Genomic DNA, 17,422 nt, shown 5'->3' with positions numbered 1-17,422 from the left:
TCTCAAAAAAAAAAAAAAAGGAAAGAAAACTAGCAGAAAATCTGTATAATCTGTCTAAGCAAAGACTTCTTAGATAAGATGAACCATAAAATAAAATGGATAGATTGAACTTTATCAAAATTTTTACATTTCTGCTCTCTGAAAAATACTCTTAAAAGCATAAAAAGAAAAGCCACAAATCAGGAGACATATTTAGAAAACACATGTCTACTAAATAACTTGTATCCAGAATATATAAAGAACCGTTATAACTTAACAATAAGATAACAATCCTATTTTTAAAATGAGTGAAAGATTTGAGTAGTCACTTCACCAAAGCTGAAATATATGAGACAAATAAGTACATGAAAAGACATCCAATCTGTTTATTCATGGGGAAATGCAAATTAATATGCCATGAGTTATTAGTACACATTTACCAGAATGGCTGAACTTAAAACAGAAATTGCACAGTGCTGGTGAAGATGCAGAGCAACTGGAATTCTCATATATTGCTAGCAGGAATGCTAAATGATGAAGTCATTTAGGATAAGTTAGGCAGTTTCTTTTAGTTAAAAATATGCTTGCCACAGGACCCTGGGATGGCACTTGTAGGTTGCAGAACTCCTGAAGATAAGCCACTCAGACCTCCGCTGTAGGAATGTAAGTGACTTATGGCCTAGTGGCTGCCTCTCTAAACTCATTAGATATAGTCACACTAATGACACATTTCTTACGAGCGGCCCCCAGCTCCTGCTCAGTACCCAGTGCATATACTAGCCAAGCCCCTTCCTGTAAGACAAAGCACTCCTCCAAGGATAAGTTCAGCTCAAGGACTCCCCATAGCCTTAGCAGAAGCTGTAGTAGAACTACATAAATCTACAACTTTTTTCTGTTCAGTTTCTCTTCCTTCTTCTTATCCTTCGCAGGTATCAGGTTTGCATCATGATCGGAAACTTCTTCCTGCCTTCTCACTATTCCCTCCACTTTTTATTCCATGAGCATTTCCCTAAATCTCTTGCCTGTCTAATCCAGTCTTTGCATCTACTTCTCAGAGAACTCAAACTACTTCGTAAGTACTTACCCTCAAAATGTAAACTTGTCCACACAACGATCTGCATGTAAAAGTTTATGGAAGCTTTAAACATAATATCAAAACACTGAAAACAACCTAAATGTCCATGAGCTGATAACTGTATAAACAAATTGGGCATCCATATTATGGAATACTACTCAGCAATAAAAAGGAACAAATTATCGTACCTGAAGTACCAAGAAATGAATCTCGAAATCATTGGGAGATTTATTTAAACAATTCTGCATATTATTCCAGTTATATGACATTATGGTAAAGGAAAGCTATAGGCACAGAAATAAGATGAATGATTGTCAGGGACTGAGAATAGGGACAATGTTGATTATAAAGGGCCAGGAGAGCTCTTCGTGAGGTTGGTGGAAACGATCTGTAACTTGATTGTAGTGTTAGTTACATGAATGTATACATTTTTTTGAAAGTCTTCAAACTCTACACTTTAAACAAGGGTGAATTTTACTGTACAAACACTATACCTCAATAAACTTGAATTTTAAAAAAGGAGAAAAGTAACTCTTTGGGAGCAAAAAACCGAGGCAGAGTCCAAAATAGCAAAAATTCGTGTAGAGGATAGTCTGATAACATCGAAAGGCCATCTTCAGACAATAAAGTCTAGACAGTGGTGTGTCTCACATCAGTTTGAGTACAGGCCCTACACAGAGGCATGAGTTCATCAAAGGCCACCTCACTGGCCTGCCTTCAATTCTACCACCTTACTGTCTCTAGAAGAACACAAAATAAATCTGATCTCTGGTAGTTTTCCTTGTGATGAAGAAATATTTATCTTGTCTCCAGGGTGCCTGCAAGAAATGCATGTATATGTACAATGAGTGGTTTTCACAGAATAAATGAAGCACCTTGATGTCATCAAATAGTCTCTTTCCTTTGGAAGTAATGTACTATTTTTCCTGCATGGAAAGGGACATTTTAGTATAAAAACAGAAGCATGAAAAGGAATTAAAATAAATTTCTTTTTTGAAAGTAAAATAATACACAAACCTAAAGGATGTTGCTTCTGCCCCTTTCCCCTCCAGGTCCCAAGATTTTATGAAAACAATGTCTCTTATAAATCCTATTGTCATCATTTTAAATTCATTACACTGTGCAATTGTTATGGATTGAACTGTGTCCCCTCCCCCAAACTCGTATGTTGAAGTACCTACACCCAGCCTTCCAAAACGTGACTTAAGTTGGAGATACGGTCTTTAAAGGGTATATTAGTCTATTGCATATTGCTATAAAGGAATACCTGAAGCTAGGTGATTTATAAAGAAAAGAGATTTATTTGGCTCACAGTTCTGCAGCTGTACAAGCATGGCAGCAGGGTCAGTGTGGCCTCTGGTGAGGCCTTAGGAAGCATTTACTCATGGCAGAAGGCAAAGAAGGAGCAGGCACATCATATGGCAAGACAGAAAGCAAGAGAAATGGGAGGGAGGCACCAAGCTCCTAAATAACCATCTCTCACATGAACTAGTAAAGCTAGAACTCACTCCTCCTTCCAGGGTGGATACCAAGCCATTCATAAGGGATCCACCCCCAGGACTCAAACACTTCCCACTAGGCCCCACCTCTAACACTCAGGGTCACAGGTCAACATGAGATTTGGAAAGGACAAATGTCCAAACTATATCAAAGAGGTAATTAAGGTTAAATGCAGTCACTAGAGTAGTCCCTAGTCCACTGTAACTAGGATCCTTATAAGAAGAAGAGATTAGGACACAGACACACACAGAGGGAAGACACATCAAGAGAACATGGCCAAGGAGAGAGACTCTAAGAAAAAGCCAACCCTGCGGACAGCTTGAGGAATCACAAGGAAACAACTTTCTGTTGTCTAGGCCACCCAGTCTGTGGCACTTCATTATGGCAGCCCTAGCAGACTAATACAGTGACTTGCCTGGAGTGTGTGCATAAGAAATGCAAGCAAAACTCTGGCTTAGGAATCTGTAATTTCTCCCTTGCTGGGCCAGGCCAAAGCAAGAAATTCCAAATGTGCTTATCCCAAAATGAACCAGATACAACTCAGCCAAGCAGGACGCTGATCTCAGGCTTCAAATCTATCTCCACAGCGCAAGTGCAGTTGTAGTGTGAGCCTTTCTGTATGCCTTCCGGGTGGCATGTGTGCCTTGCAGGTGCCCATATTTGAAAATGATCAAAAACAGGTATTTCATTAGATATGTTTTTCAGCCTGAACAAATTCTACTCCTGAACCCAGAGCAGGCTTTGCTTATTTATTGCTTACTCCAAGTGCTATAGGAAGCTAGCCTGCTCAACAGAATAATTTTAAGAAACTATATATATATATATATATATATATATATATACACATACATATAAAACAATAATTTAAGAATCCCAGAAAGAAAGAGGAAGAGAAGGACGAGTGAGACTATTTATGTTCAAGGCACACAGATTGAGCATGTTCTGTGTACCAGCCATTGTGAATGCTATGAGACGGGCCAGCATCCCCCCATCAAGGAGCACCCAGCATGGAGCTCGTGCCAGCATCCCCCCCATTAAGGAGCACCCAGCATGGAACTCGTGCATTCTCCGGGCTGTCTCCTATACAGCAGAGTGGTTCACAGCAGGACTTTAAAACCACAATGGCCTGGGTTTGAATTCTAGTTTCATCATTCATTTCTCCTCTTTGTTTATCAGTTTTTAATCTCTCTGGAGTCTGTTTTCTTTAAGGTGGTAGTTTTATAATTGTTTAGAAGGCACTTATTAATTATCATCATTCATGTTCAGAACAAACTATTGTCATTTGTTCTGGGCATGGCAAAGCACTTTCACATACATTATTTTTAGTCCTAAAATGTCTCTGTGAAGTCAAGGGAGCGAATTATTACATCTGTTTCATTCATAAGGAAACTGAATTTAAAGAAGTTAAATAACTTGACCGTGGTCACAAGAGGAGACTCTTAGACTCAATTCCATCTCCTCCAGCTCACAGTTCCATGCTCTTTCCCATCAGCACACTGCCTTCTCCTTCACTAAACATAATCCGGAGACTTCTGATTGCCTTGGGCAAAGATTTATTTCAAAAATCATCTTCCCTCCTGCAAGTTAACAACAACAACCCATAAACCAGGCAGACTCCAACTATGCCAGATACATGCAAGTCTGCTAAATGCCTTTTGCTAAGATGACTGATAAAAGCAATGATGATCTTCAGAAGAAATGCAAGCACATCCCCTGGGGCTCTCTGTCTGGAATCCAGGTCACTTTAAGAACTCATTTAATACAACTATGCTTTGAAAGGTAACTACTATTGGCATGCACAGAGGCACACTGTCAGAAAGCAGACCACTCCTTAAGCATTCTCTGCTGAAGGCAAGGGCCATTAACTGGCCTCCCAGTTCTTCATCACAGAAGTCTCCCAGTATGGGACCTGAGGAAACTTAGGGTTGAGGGCCATTTGCCTGGAGTGTGCTCTCTGATGCAGAAATGTCTGGGCCTGGGCCTTGGGCTATAGACAAGTATTGCTCAGGCTTTTTAAAAGGTAATCCTCAGTAAAAGAAAGTAAAAAGATATTTACATTATGATCCAGTTGCAGGTGTATTTGAAAACAGTAGGTAGAGAGGTTTAGTGGGAGCAACCAGCAGTCTTAAGAATTGATTGGAATGTGGACCGGTGCTGAGGCTCAGGCCTATAATTCCAGCACTTTGGGGGGCTGAGGTAGGTGAATTGTTTGAGTTCAGGGGTTTGAGAATAGCCTGAAACCTGCTCTCTGCTAAAAACACACACAAAAAATTAGCCTATTTTTTATAGGACCAGGCCTATAAAAAATATCTGCCACTCAGGAGGCTGAGGCACAAGAATCGCTTGAACCTGGGAAGCAGAGGCTTCGGTGAGCCAAAATTACACCATTGGAATGGAATAGGATGGAATGTTATGGAATGAAACGGAACGGAATGGAACATAACGGAACGGAACGGAACAGAATAGAATAGAGTACATTAGATGTAAAGGATTAAGTATCTATCAATTATCTATTGTCCTACTTATGAACTGGACATCATCTTCAATGTATTTCTTACTGTGGATTATAGTCCAAAAACTTTGAAAGACCCCTATTTAAAGGAAAGCCAACAGAAAAGATTTGGAGTTGTTGGAGGATTTGAAGAAAAAACCAGAAGAAAGTTTGGGAAGATGAAGGCATTCTGTGGGTTCTTCTAATGGCTCTTCAGCCACACCCCAAGGCCACCCTCTTCCTTGCTTGGCACGCACTGCCATGTGATTGCCCCTGCTGACTTCTCCAGGCCTCGTGGCTGCTCGTTCCTATCCCATCTCTCCCAGGCTTCAGCAACACCAAACTATTTGCAATTTGGAGAACACTCCAAGCTCTCTCATCTTTACAGGCTTCTACTGATGTGCTTTCTCTACCTAGAATTACTGTTTTCATTGTCTTTGCCTTGGTGACGCCTACTCATACCTCCAATTATTCAGTTAAATTGCCACCTTCTCCAAGAAGCTTTGATATGTCACTCAGCGTTCATCCATTCATTCACTCATTCATTCATTCATTTATTCAGCACTTAACAAATATTCACAAAACAGAGATCTAGGCACTTGAGATATCATGGTCAACAGGATAGAAGTTTCTGCCCTCCTGCCCAACTAATGGGCAGACAGATTATAAATAAACAACTAAATATATAATATCATATCACTGAAAAAAAATAAAGCACAGTAAGGGAAATATCAGGTAGTAGGCTTCATTCAAGGGGGGATTTTGAGCAAAAAATTGAATTAAGGCTGGGCGTGATGGGTCACACCTGTAATCCCAGCATTTTGGGAGGCAGACATGGGCAAATCACTTGAGGTCAGGAGTTTGAAATCACCCTGGCCAACATGATGAAATCCTGTCTCTACTAAAAATATAAAAATTGAGCAGGTGTGGTGGTGTGTGCCTGTAATCCCAGCCACTCACAGGGCTAAGGCAGGAGAATCACTGGAAGCTGGGAGGCAGAGGCTGCAGTGAGCTGAGATCGCACGACTGCACTCCAACCTGGGTGACAGAGTGAGGCATCATCTCAAGAAAAACCAAACCAATCCAAACCAACAAACAAAAAAAATAAATTAAGCTTCAGAGCAAGGCATGACTGTGTTTGGAGAAGTGTTTCAGACTTAGGGAACGCAGGTACAAAGGCCCAGAATCAGGAACAGGGTTGACAAATCAAACTGGATTTGTAATTCCTTCTATAGGTTCCTGAGCATACTCTGTATAGCTTTATTACACTACATTATATTTTTTCTTTGTTTCTTTTTCTACATAAGTATGAGCTTTTTGGTAGCGTCTAAAAAGCTCATACTTATGTAGAAAAGTTAGTTAAAACTAACAAAATGTAGTTCTCTCTACATAATCTAAGTATGTGAAGAAAGAAATAAATCAATGTTTTAGGAAGTGATTGTCCAAATTAATGAATGAATGAAGCAATTTCTTTCCTTTTTTGGAAGAAAGACACAGAGAGATGCCTGGCTGTCTGTGAACAAGTTTGAACAACAGGAAGACTTTGAGAAACACATACTTTAGAGGGAGACTCTGGAAATAAAAAAAAAAAGAAACACACTTTCCGTAAGACTAACCCAGCTGATATAAATAAAACCGAAAGAAGAGATGAGCAGATTAGTTAATTCTATGAAACATATATGCCCCTGCAGGCTGATCCATCCAAACTCATTAGTTTGAAAAGTAATTTTGTCTTTCATAATATAGCTGTATTAAATCAGTATTTAGAAATTCTCTTGGTTCTGCAAATTATTCAGTCTTGTGGAGAGATATCATGTCCACGAACATGTTTAAAACTGTCTAGGAAACGAATCCTAGCATATTAGTGTTAGAAGGAGAAAATAAACTGCTCCAAAATTCTCATCTTATGCTATAGGTAGAGAGGCAGAGCAGTTGCTTGCCCATAATGTGCCCAGGCCTGGTTCCTGTCATGTCAAGGTCTTTGCATCCCATAATACTGCCTTTAGCTTGCTCATTGGACAGGTTTTCACATCTTCAGTTTTGTGAGAGAACATTTTTTTCCAATTATCAAATTGGGATTTATGAAGACAGTTGAAATGTGTTGGACTCTACTGGCCTTCTCCCAGACTCCAAGATGTCAGAGGAAATATTCTAATACAATCACATCAAGTTAAGCGTCGGATGAAAGAGCTCCTAGGAATCTTAATTCCAAAGACCTTTTTCTACCTTGCTCTGTTTCTCTTTGAACTCCTGCACTTCAAATAAGTCTTACTGGGAACTGATCTCAGAAATATCCATTTTTCTCAGCACAGTTTATATTGGGAGATGGGAGTTTCCTCCCAGATAATGACAAAATTGTAAAATGTCCTCAGGGGTGGTAATATGACTTAAATAGCTCTTTGCCTTTTACATTTCTCAACCAATATTAAAGAGATAGAGTATTGTATATTTTCATTCATTTAACATTGTATATTTACAATTTTTTTAAATTTTAGAATAGATTTAGCTTTTTGTTTCAAAGATAATACAGAGAGTTCCCATATACCCCTTGCCCAGTTTCCCCTGTTATTAAGATTGTACATTACCATGGTATATTTGTCACAGCTAAGCAACCAAGATTGCTAATTACTATTATTTAAACCCCATGGAGTTTATACCACGGTAATGTACGATGTTAATATACAACAGGGGAAACTGGGCAAGGGCTATATGGAAACTCTATTTGGATTTGACTAATTTTCCTCCAGTGTCTTTTTTTTTTTTTTTTTTTTTTTTTTTTTTTTTTTTTTTTTTTTTTTTTTTTTTTTTTTTTTTTTTTTTTTTTTTTTTGTTCTAGGATCCCATGTGGACAGCTACATTGCATTTAGTCATCAGGTCTCCTTAGCCTTCTCTGGGCTGTCACAATTTCCTAAGGCTTTGTTTTTGATGAACTTGATAATTTTGAGGACTACTGGTCAGAGATTTCATATACTGTCCTTCAATTTGGGTTTGTCTTGTGTCTTTCTCACAGCTAGACTGGAGTTATTTGTTGTCTCGGTGGAAAACCGCAGAGTTGAAGTGCCATTCTCATCACATCATATCAAGGGTACAATATGGCTGGGTGCAGTGGCTCATGCCTGTAATCCCAGCACTTTGGGAGACTGAGACAGGCAGATCACTTGAAGTCAGGAGTTCAAGACCAGGCTGGCAAACATGGCGAAAACCTGTCTCTACTAAAAATACAAAAATCAACCAGGTATGGTGGCGTGTGCCAGTAATCTCAGCTATTTGAGAAACTGAGGCAAGAGAATTGCTTGAACTCGGGAGGTGAAGGTTGCAGTGAGCCGACAGTGCGTCATTGCACTCCAGCCTGAGTGACAGAGCAAGACTCTATCTCAAAAAAAAAAAAAAAGATACAACATGACTTGTCACTCATGATATTTACCTTGATCACCTGGTTGAGACAGTGTTTGCCAGGTTCCTCCAGTGTTAAGGTAACTCTTTTCCCTTCCTATGCTCAATTCTTTAGAAATGAGTCACTAAATACTGCCCACACTCAAGTGATCGGGTATGTGTATATGTGTATACATGTGTATATGCATACATATATATTTATACATACACACACGCACACATACTCCCTTTAGTATGAACTGTACTTAGTGACTCACTTTCAAAGAATTGAGTATAATATATATTAATCAGTCAACTGAAACTGAACTTAAGAGAACTGGACTAAATAAAAAATGGTATGACACACTTTTAAACTATGTCACTTTATTTGCCAATACTTGTCACATTATACTTTTCAGGAGTACAAAGGACATGCAGATTGCAAAACATAACACATTTTTCTTCTGTTTATTTTATTTTCATGCTGCCATGTCTGTCTGGAACACATTTTCTCCTTTTGCCTTGGCTAATCCCCACTCGTCCATCAATCCAACAAGATTGTTTTTCTTTTTTTAATAGAGATGGCATGGCATCTTGCTATGTTGCCCAGGCTGGTTTCAAACTCCTGGAGTTAAGCAATTCTCCTACCTTGGCCTCCCAAAGTGCTGGGATTACAGGCATGAGCCACCATGCCCAGCTAATATTCAGTTCCGTCTTTACTTCTGAGACCCCTGTTATCCCTTTAGGCAGGGTAGGGTATTCCTATCTTGGCTCTACAGCATCCAGCTCACACCATTTACTGTTTCATTCGTGTTTATTGTCTACCACCCCTTTCCGGTCTGTGAGCTTCTCTCTTTTCTGCTTTTTGTTTTGGTGAGACAGAGTCTCACTCTGTCACCCAGGCTGGAATGCAGTGACGAGACCTCCACTCACTACAACTTCCATCTCCTGTATTCAAGTGATTCTCCTGCCTCAGCCTCCTAAGTGGCTGGGATTACAGGCATGCACCACCACGCCCAACTAATTTTTGTATTTTTAGTAGAGATGGGGTTTCACCAGGTTGGCCACATTGGTCTCCAACTCCTGACCTCAAGTGATCCTCCCGCCTCAGCCTCCGAAAGTGCTAGGATTACTGGTGTGAGCCACCACAACTGGCCAACTTCTTTAAGAATATGACCATATTTTTATTCCTGGGATCTAGAACACAAAAGAAAATTAATAAATGCTCATTGAATAAATGACTGAATGAATTTGAGCCTCGTGACACTCAAATAAATCTTATCTTCATTTTAAAAGTAGAGAGACTGAGGCTTGAAGGTATTTGATAACTTTTCTGAAGTCACACAACTAGAGGGAGCAGGACACAGTTCTGGGTTTTCTGACTATGTCCCCCATGTCAATTTAGGGGCTGATACTCTAGGAATTTGAAACCACAAGAGTCTGTCTGCTAACTATTGATGTGTGAAAATTCCTTAGTAACCACACCTTGTTAGGTATCGGGGGGTGTTACTTCTTTCCCTAGGGTCGGCTGCTACCATTTGTATGTCAATGCTCTGTGTTCTGATTTAATAATGTATTTTTGGTCTTGAACTCCTGACCTCAGGTGATCCTCCAGCCTTGGCCTCCAAAGTGCTTGGATTACAGAAGTGAGCCATCACACCTGGCCTTGGTATTGAAACTTAATTATGAGTCAAAATTGTCCAGCTAAGGTGGCTCACGTCTGTAATCCCAGTACTTTGGGAGGCCGAGGTGGGCAGATCACTTGAGGCTAGGAGTTCAAGACCAGCCTGGCCAATATGGGGAAACCCCGTCTCTACTAAAAATACAAAAATTATCCAGCCATGGTGGTGCATACCTGTAATCCCAGGTACTCGGGAGGCTGAGGCAAAAGAATCATTTGAACCCGGAAGGTGGAGGTTGCAGTGAGCCAAGATTGCGCCACCATACACCAGCCTGGAGTACAACAGAGTAACACTCTGTGTCAGAAAAAAAAAATTAATAAAAAGTAAAAAAAGATTCACAATTATGAACTATGATACAGGATCTCAAGGGACTCCAAAGGCTTGCCTCTTTAGAGGAGAGTTTGAGTGTTCTTGATGTCAGGAGACAAAATGTGATCAGGTACATTCTTTGCACTCTCTGATGCTAATTTTAGAGAAGCAATTGTTAGTTCTAAATTGGATGTAACCAAGGGTCCTGGTCCATAAGGATTATCAAATTTTGGACTCTTCCCTTCCAGGAAGGTTAATCAACACTGATGGTCACCCAGCCAGATGGGAGGAGCACCATGTCCTGAGTCTCCTCTCAGCATCCTCTATCTCTGTCTATTATCCTCCACTAGAGTTGGCTGAATTCCAGAATACTATGTAAGTAAGTGAATTTGTCAAGGGATATAATGAAATCTTGGAGTTTCTAAAAAAAGAATGAAGGAAATATGGGCCATAAATATAGCTCTTCTCCCAACTCTTCTTTGTCCTCATTTTGCTTCTTACTTTTCCTCATCTTCCTTTTACTTGAGCAAGTGGGTTACAGTAAAAGAGATAGACATGGGCAGAGTTCCAAACCAATTATAACATCTAAACTTCACCCACAGCTAAAGAAACATATGCTGGATTTTCTAGACCAGTTCTAATTTCAGGGATTCTGTTCATTCTCCCTTAAGAAATTTTTACATTGCTAAATTCAAAATGGGAACCTCACCACTCAAGGAAAAAGTAGATAGTACTTTTGGTTATGCCAGAAAAGGTTCAGCTAAATGACAACGTAGCTGGAGTTTTCCTTCTTGGAATTCTGTATTTTTTGTTTAGTTTTGTTTTGTCATTCATAGTCCCAGGCCATCAATTCCACTGTTACCACCTCAAATCCAACAGTAGTCATGAAACTGCCACACTCCCACACTCTGCTTTAGTGTGTGTGTGTGTGTGTGTGTGTGTGGTTAAACTCCAAGCTAAGAATGGTTTTTGCATCTTTAAATGGTTGAAGATAAATAAAAAGAGTGATGGTATTTTTGTGACATGTGAAAACTATAGTATATATGAAATTCAAATTTCAGTATTTATAAATAAAATTTTGGATTTTGTTCAAAAATTGGTAGAAATTGGTTTTCTCACTTATTATGTAAGAACCTATACTGTATTCTCAATTTTGTATTTTGGTTCACAGAGCCTAAAATATTTACTGTCTGGCTCTTTACATAAGAAGTTTACCTCGCCTGTTACAGAGCAAGATTTTAATATTATGGTTCAAAGCTCAGATCGTAGAATCAAACAGTCTTGGATGGGAAGCCCAGCTATAGCACTTATTAGATGAGTGTCTTTGAACAAGTTCCATGCCCCTCACAAGTTTGCTCATCTATGTGGGGAAACAATGCACCTGCTTTGTGGGAACATTATGAGGATTAAATGGGATAACTCGTGTCAGGCTATTACATATGCCTGACACATAATAAACAGTAAGTGTGAGCTATTGTCAGTGTCTGAATTAGCACTCCTGTGATCTTTGTCATTATTATTATTTTTTTTTGAAACAGGGTCTCATTCTGTTGCCCAGGCTGGATTGCAGTGACACAATCGTGTCTCACTGCAGCCTTGGTCCTCTCACTTTAGCCTCCTGAGTAGCTGAGACTACGGGCAAAGATATGATAGTTGGGCGAGGTGCTGTGGCTCATGCCTGTAATCCCAGCACCTTGGGAGGCTGAGGCAGGTGGATCACCTGAGGTCAAGAGTTTGAGACCAGCCTGGCCAACATGGTGAAACCCCATCTCTACTAAAAATACAAAAAATTAGCTGGGCATGGTGGCGCATGCCTGTAATCCCAGCTACTCAGGAGGCTGAGGCAGGAGAATTGCCTGAACCCAGGAGGTGGAGGTTGTGGTGAGCCGAGATCTCGCCATTGCACTCCAGCCTGGGTAACAAGAGCAAAACTCTGTCCCCCCCCCAAAAAAAAATATGAAAAAATTAGCAGTCATGGTAGTGCCTACCTATAATCCCAGCTACTCAGGAGGCTAAGGCAGGAGAATCACTTGAACCCCGGAGGCAGAGGATGCAGTGAGCCAAGATCTCGCATTGCACTCCAGTCTGGGCAACAAGAGTGAGACTCTCTCTCAAAAATAAATAAATATATAATAGAGATATGATATTTGTTACACCTGTAATCCCAGCACTCTGGCCAGGAGTTTAAGACCCGCCTTAGCAGCATAATGAGACCCTATCTCTACCAAAAAAAATATTTTAAGTGTTCTGTAAGATATGATAATTCTATTAATGGCAAGAGTTGGATAAACAAGGGGAATAATGTGGAGTCATGAGCAAAACTCAGGAGTTCAAGTCCTCGACTGAAATACTTCTCTGCTACTGATGGTTGTATGACCATGATAGAATAAAACATGTATTTGGTCTTTGTCCTGGGTTTCTAGCACAGAGCTACTAAAATCCTTGAAATTTCCCCAGTGACAGGAGTGTCTTTTGTTATTCCTAATGAGCTCCTTTATCCTGATGATGTGATTTGTGGAGGAGGCCCCCAACAACATCAGGATGGGGGCTGGTCCCCAGAAAGACAAAACATGTGATTAGAAGGTGAAAACTCTCAGTCTCATCCCAAGATTCCTCTGTGAGGTGGGGATGGCGGGGGTGGGGGTGAGGGGTAGAGACGGGGCAAGATATTGGGTTATAAAATCTCCTGTACGATGAGACTCAGCCAGCTTCTGGGTTTGTGAATCCACTGGTGTGCCAGGAAGGCGGTGCCCCCAGAGGGTATGGGAGCTCCGTGGCACTCCCACCTTACCCTGTGTATTCTTCCATTTGGCTATTTGAGTTGTATCTGTGACAATACATGGGTAAACGTAAGTATAGTGATCTATTTCTCTAAGTGATTGTAGCAAATTATCAACCCTGAGTGGGGTTTCGGGGAACCCCCCAGTTCATAATTGGTCAGGCAGAACTGGAGGCAGCCACAGAATCCCATTTGCAGGTGGCATCTTCAGTGAGGGCAACCTTATAAAACTGAGCCCTCCATCAATGAAGCCTTCACTAACTGGGTAGTTAGTGTCAGAACCAAATTGAATTGTTGGAGTTACTGTCAGAGAACTGAAGAAGCAGTGAGGAAAAACAATATACATTTAGTGTCAGAAGTGGTAATGCCACACAACCACCATCATGGACTGCCATTTATAGTTCACAGAATAAGGGAGATTGCCCCGCATGGTCCAAGCATTCTCAAGCTCTCCAAATCCATCCCATTCTTTACTTCCCACTGTCAGGGGCATTTGAGCCAGAGCAACTCCATGTTGAATAGGAGCTGGGTAAAATGAGGCTGAGACCTACTGGGCTGCATTCCCAGGAGGTTAGACATTCTAAGTCACAGGATGAGACAGTAAGTAGGCACAAGATACAGTCATAAAGACCTTGCTAATAAAACAGTTTGCAGTAAAGAAGCCAGCCAAGTCCCACCAAAACCAAGATGATGATAGAGGGATCTCTGGTTGTCCTCATTGCTCATTATACTCTAATTATAATGCATTGGCATGCCAAAAGACACTCCCACTGGTGCCATGACAGTTTGCGGAAGCCATAGCAACGTCAGGAAGTTATCCTATATAATCTGAAAAGGGAAAGAACCGTCAGTTCCAGGAATTGCCCACGCCTTTCCTGGAAGACTCCTGAATAATCCACCTTTTGTTTAGCATATAATCAAGGAGTAACAGTAAGTATAAGCAGCTCAGCAGCTCATGCTGCTGCACTGCCTATGGAGTAGCCATTCTTTTATTCCATTGCTTTCTTAATAAACTTAATAAATTTGCTTTCATTCTATTCTATGGACTTGTCTTGAATTCTTTGTTGCGTGAAATCCAAAAATCTTCTCTTGGGGTCTGGATCAGGACCCCTTTCTAGTAACACCACTAGTGAGAATGTAGACATACTTATGAAGCAAAACACTCTCAATATACAACATCCCAAGACAAATTTGGGGAAATAGTCTAAACCATAAGTAGGGAGAAATTAATTTTGGAAGGGCTTCACAATTTTGAAAAGCTGTTCACTATCCACAGTGTCTACAAATCACATTATCCTGCAGCGTAGAGCTTGGTCCTTTTATTCAACCACCCCCGCTTCCAAATTGGGTCTTTTGGAGCTTGCAGGGAAAAAGAACAGAGCCCATGGCAAGAGCAGCTTCCTTTATTACTGGGAGAAAATCAGTGAGATTGCTGCCCTAGCAAAAATTCAATTAAATTTGTAGCCGAAAGCCCTCATTCTCCAGTTTCTATCTAGGGAAAGGAGGAGAGAGAAAGTTTCTTGATCTCTCAATGACTCCAGGTTGATGAAGCTCTTAGTCTCATCAACACCTTATTCATATTCCTGCAATGCACTTGACATTTCAGTATTTATCTTTTGCTACTTCCTGCAATTACCCCTATCTATTCAGTAAACTGTAAGCCCCTCAAAGATTAGGTTGACTCATGCTAGATTCTAGCAGATTGCCTGGCCCATAGCCGGTATGGAGTAAATACACAAGTGAGTTTACGTGTGTCTTTGATTATCTGGGGTGCTTTCCAACACCAACAACCAATTCTCCAATCCTCCAGACACCAGCTGGCTGCACTAAAATTTAATGCAATTCTGACGCTAACTACCTTGGAGTCGGCATCAGATCCCCTAAATTAGCAGCTCAGTCCCACAAAACTGACCCCACATTAGATGTCAGTGTAAGGCTCTAGACCACCAGGACTTCTGACCAACTGGCCATAAATTCACTGACTTCCTCCAACACCCTTCTGAAGCTTGATAATTAGCTATAAGGGCTCACAGCCAAATGAAAGAGATGTTGTTGAGCAGAGCAAGATATGCTGGGGGCGGATCGGTGGTTCCAGGAGCGTCATGCCCTGTCAGAGGGTGCCACCTTCCTAGTACCTGGCTGCCTTCAACAAAGCAAAGATTTAGCAAGTTGTGTTGTTTTTATAGAACTTTAATCTCCAGGGCCATCCTTCTGTTCCCGAAGGTTGGCGGGTGGGTCTGAAAATTCCTGCCTTCTAATTTCTTTTTTTTTTTTTGGTGGGGGGGTGGAGTTTTGCTCTCGTTACCCAGGCTGGAGTGCAATGGTGCGATCTCGGCTCACCGCAGCCTCCGCCTCCTGGGTTCAGGCAATTCTCCTGCCTCAGCCTCCTGAGTAGCTGGGATTACAGGCACGTGCCACCATGCCCAGCTGACTTTTTGTATTTTTAGTAGAGACGGGGTTTCACCATATTGACCAGGATGGTCTCGATCTCTTGACCTTGTGATCCACCCGCCTCGGCCTCCCAAAGTGCTGGGATTACAGGCATAAGCCACCGCGCCCGGTCCTCTAATTTCTTACTTGGTCTTTCTGGTGACTAGCCCCATCCAGAAGGGCTACATAAGGGCCCCACCTCTGTCACCTTACTAGCATAAAGTCAGGTTTGATCCGAAGGGCTTGTTCTGAATAACAAAAGATACTCTTATCACTTAGGAATGCCAAGGGTTTTAGGAGCTCTATAGAAAAAAAACAAGTTTCACAAAACATGCTCCTATCATCCTGATCACTCAAGAAATCATGAGGGTTTCAGGAGTTCTATACAGAGATCCAAGGACAAAGGCCAAATATATTTTTTATTCTAACAGAATGTGAAAAAGGAATGAATCAATAAGTGACAAAATATCTAACTGGGATAATAAGGCCTATCTTGCAGGATTCTTGTGAGGAACAAATTTTATTTATTTTATTTTATTTTATTTTGTTTTGTTTTGTTTTGTTTTATTTTTGAGACAGGGTATTTCTGTTACCCAGGCTGGAGTATAGTGGTGTGTCCTTGGCTCACTGCAACCCCCGCCTCCCAGGTTCAATCAATTCTCCTGCCTCGGCCTCTTGAGCAGCTGGGACTACAGGTGTGCAAAACCAACCCCAGCTAATTTTCATATTTTTAGTAGAGACAGGGCTTCACCATGTTGGCCAGGCTGGTCTTGAACTCCTGACCTCAGGTGATACTCCTTCCTTGGCCTCCCAAAGTGTTGGGATTATAGACATGAGCCACCGCACGTGGCCTTTATGAGGAATAAATGTTAACAGAAACTTTGGGAAAGCACTGGGCTCAGTTCCTTCTTCTGTGTATGCTCAGTGAATGTTAAATTTCCTTCCTTCATTCTCTAATCACAAATGTCCAATTTAGTTTCTGCAGCACATGACATCATTATCATTTATATGTTGGTTTACTGTTGTATTTGGGCACATCTAAGAAGCCGTCAGATCCATTTTTGTCAGTGCTTTTACCTACTAGGCACGCTGTTTTAGCATAGCATTGCAGTATATTTCCCAGAGCAAATCTCTATTTGCATATTGCAAGCAAAGAGCCCCCTTGCCAAGGACTGTTAAGTGCTAAGTGCAGTTCCTATTCGGGAATATGACAACTGAGTATCTTGAAATAATAAAGGATACATATAAAATCCCAGTGCTTTAGGAGGCGGAGGTGGGCGTATCACCTGAGGTTAGGAACTGGGGAGAAACCCCGTCTTTACTGATGCCTGTAATCCCAGCTACATGAGTGGCAGAGGCAGGAGAATCACTTGAGCCCGGAAGGCCAAGATTGCACTGAGCCTAGACTGTGCCGTAGCACTCCAGCCTGGGCCACAAGAACAAAACTCTATCTCAAAAACAAAACAAAACAAAAGGATACATACGAAAGACAGTCTTTAACCTCCAAAGGGAAATGTGCGTGTGTATGTTTGGCAACATACTCCAAGAATCTAAAGAGAAAGTGGCAATAGTATCTTAATTCAAAAGATCTATGAAAGCCACCCAGCCATCAAAGGAAGATCGTTTTTTGTTTGTTTGTTTGTTTATTTGTTTTGAAGACTGTTGCCCAGGATGGAGTGCAGTGGTGCAATCTCACAATCTCAGCCCACTGCAACTTCCCTCTCCCAGGTTCAAGTGATTTTCCTGCATCAATCTCCTGAGTAGCTGGGACTAGAGGTGCGTGCCGCCATGCCCAGCTATTTTTT

The sequence above is a fragment of the Cebus imitator genome, unplaced genomic scaffold, assembly GCF_001604975.1.
Source record: "Cebus imitator isolate Cc_AM_T3 unplaced genomic scaffold, Cebus_imitator-1.0 Scaffold13, whole genome shotgun sequence".
Lineage (NCBI taxonomy): Eukaryota > Metazoa > Chordata > Mammalia > Primates > Cebidae > Cebus > Cebus imitator.
Note: the sequence above shows the minus strand (reverse complement) of the source record.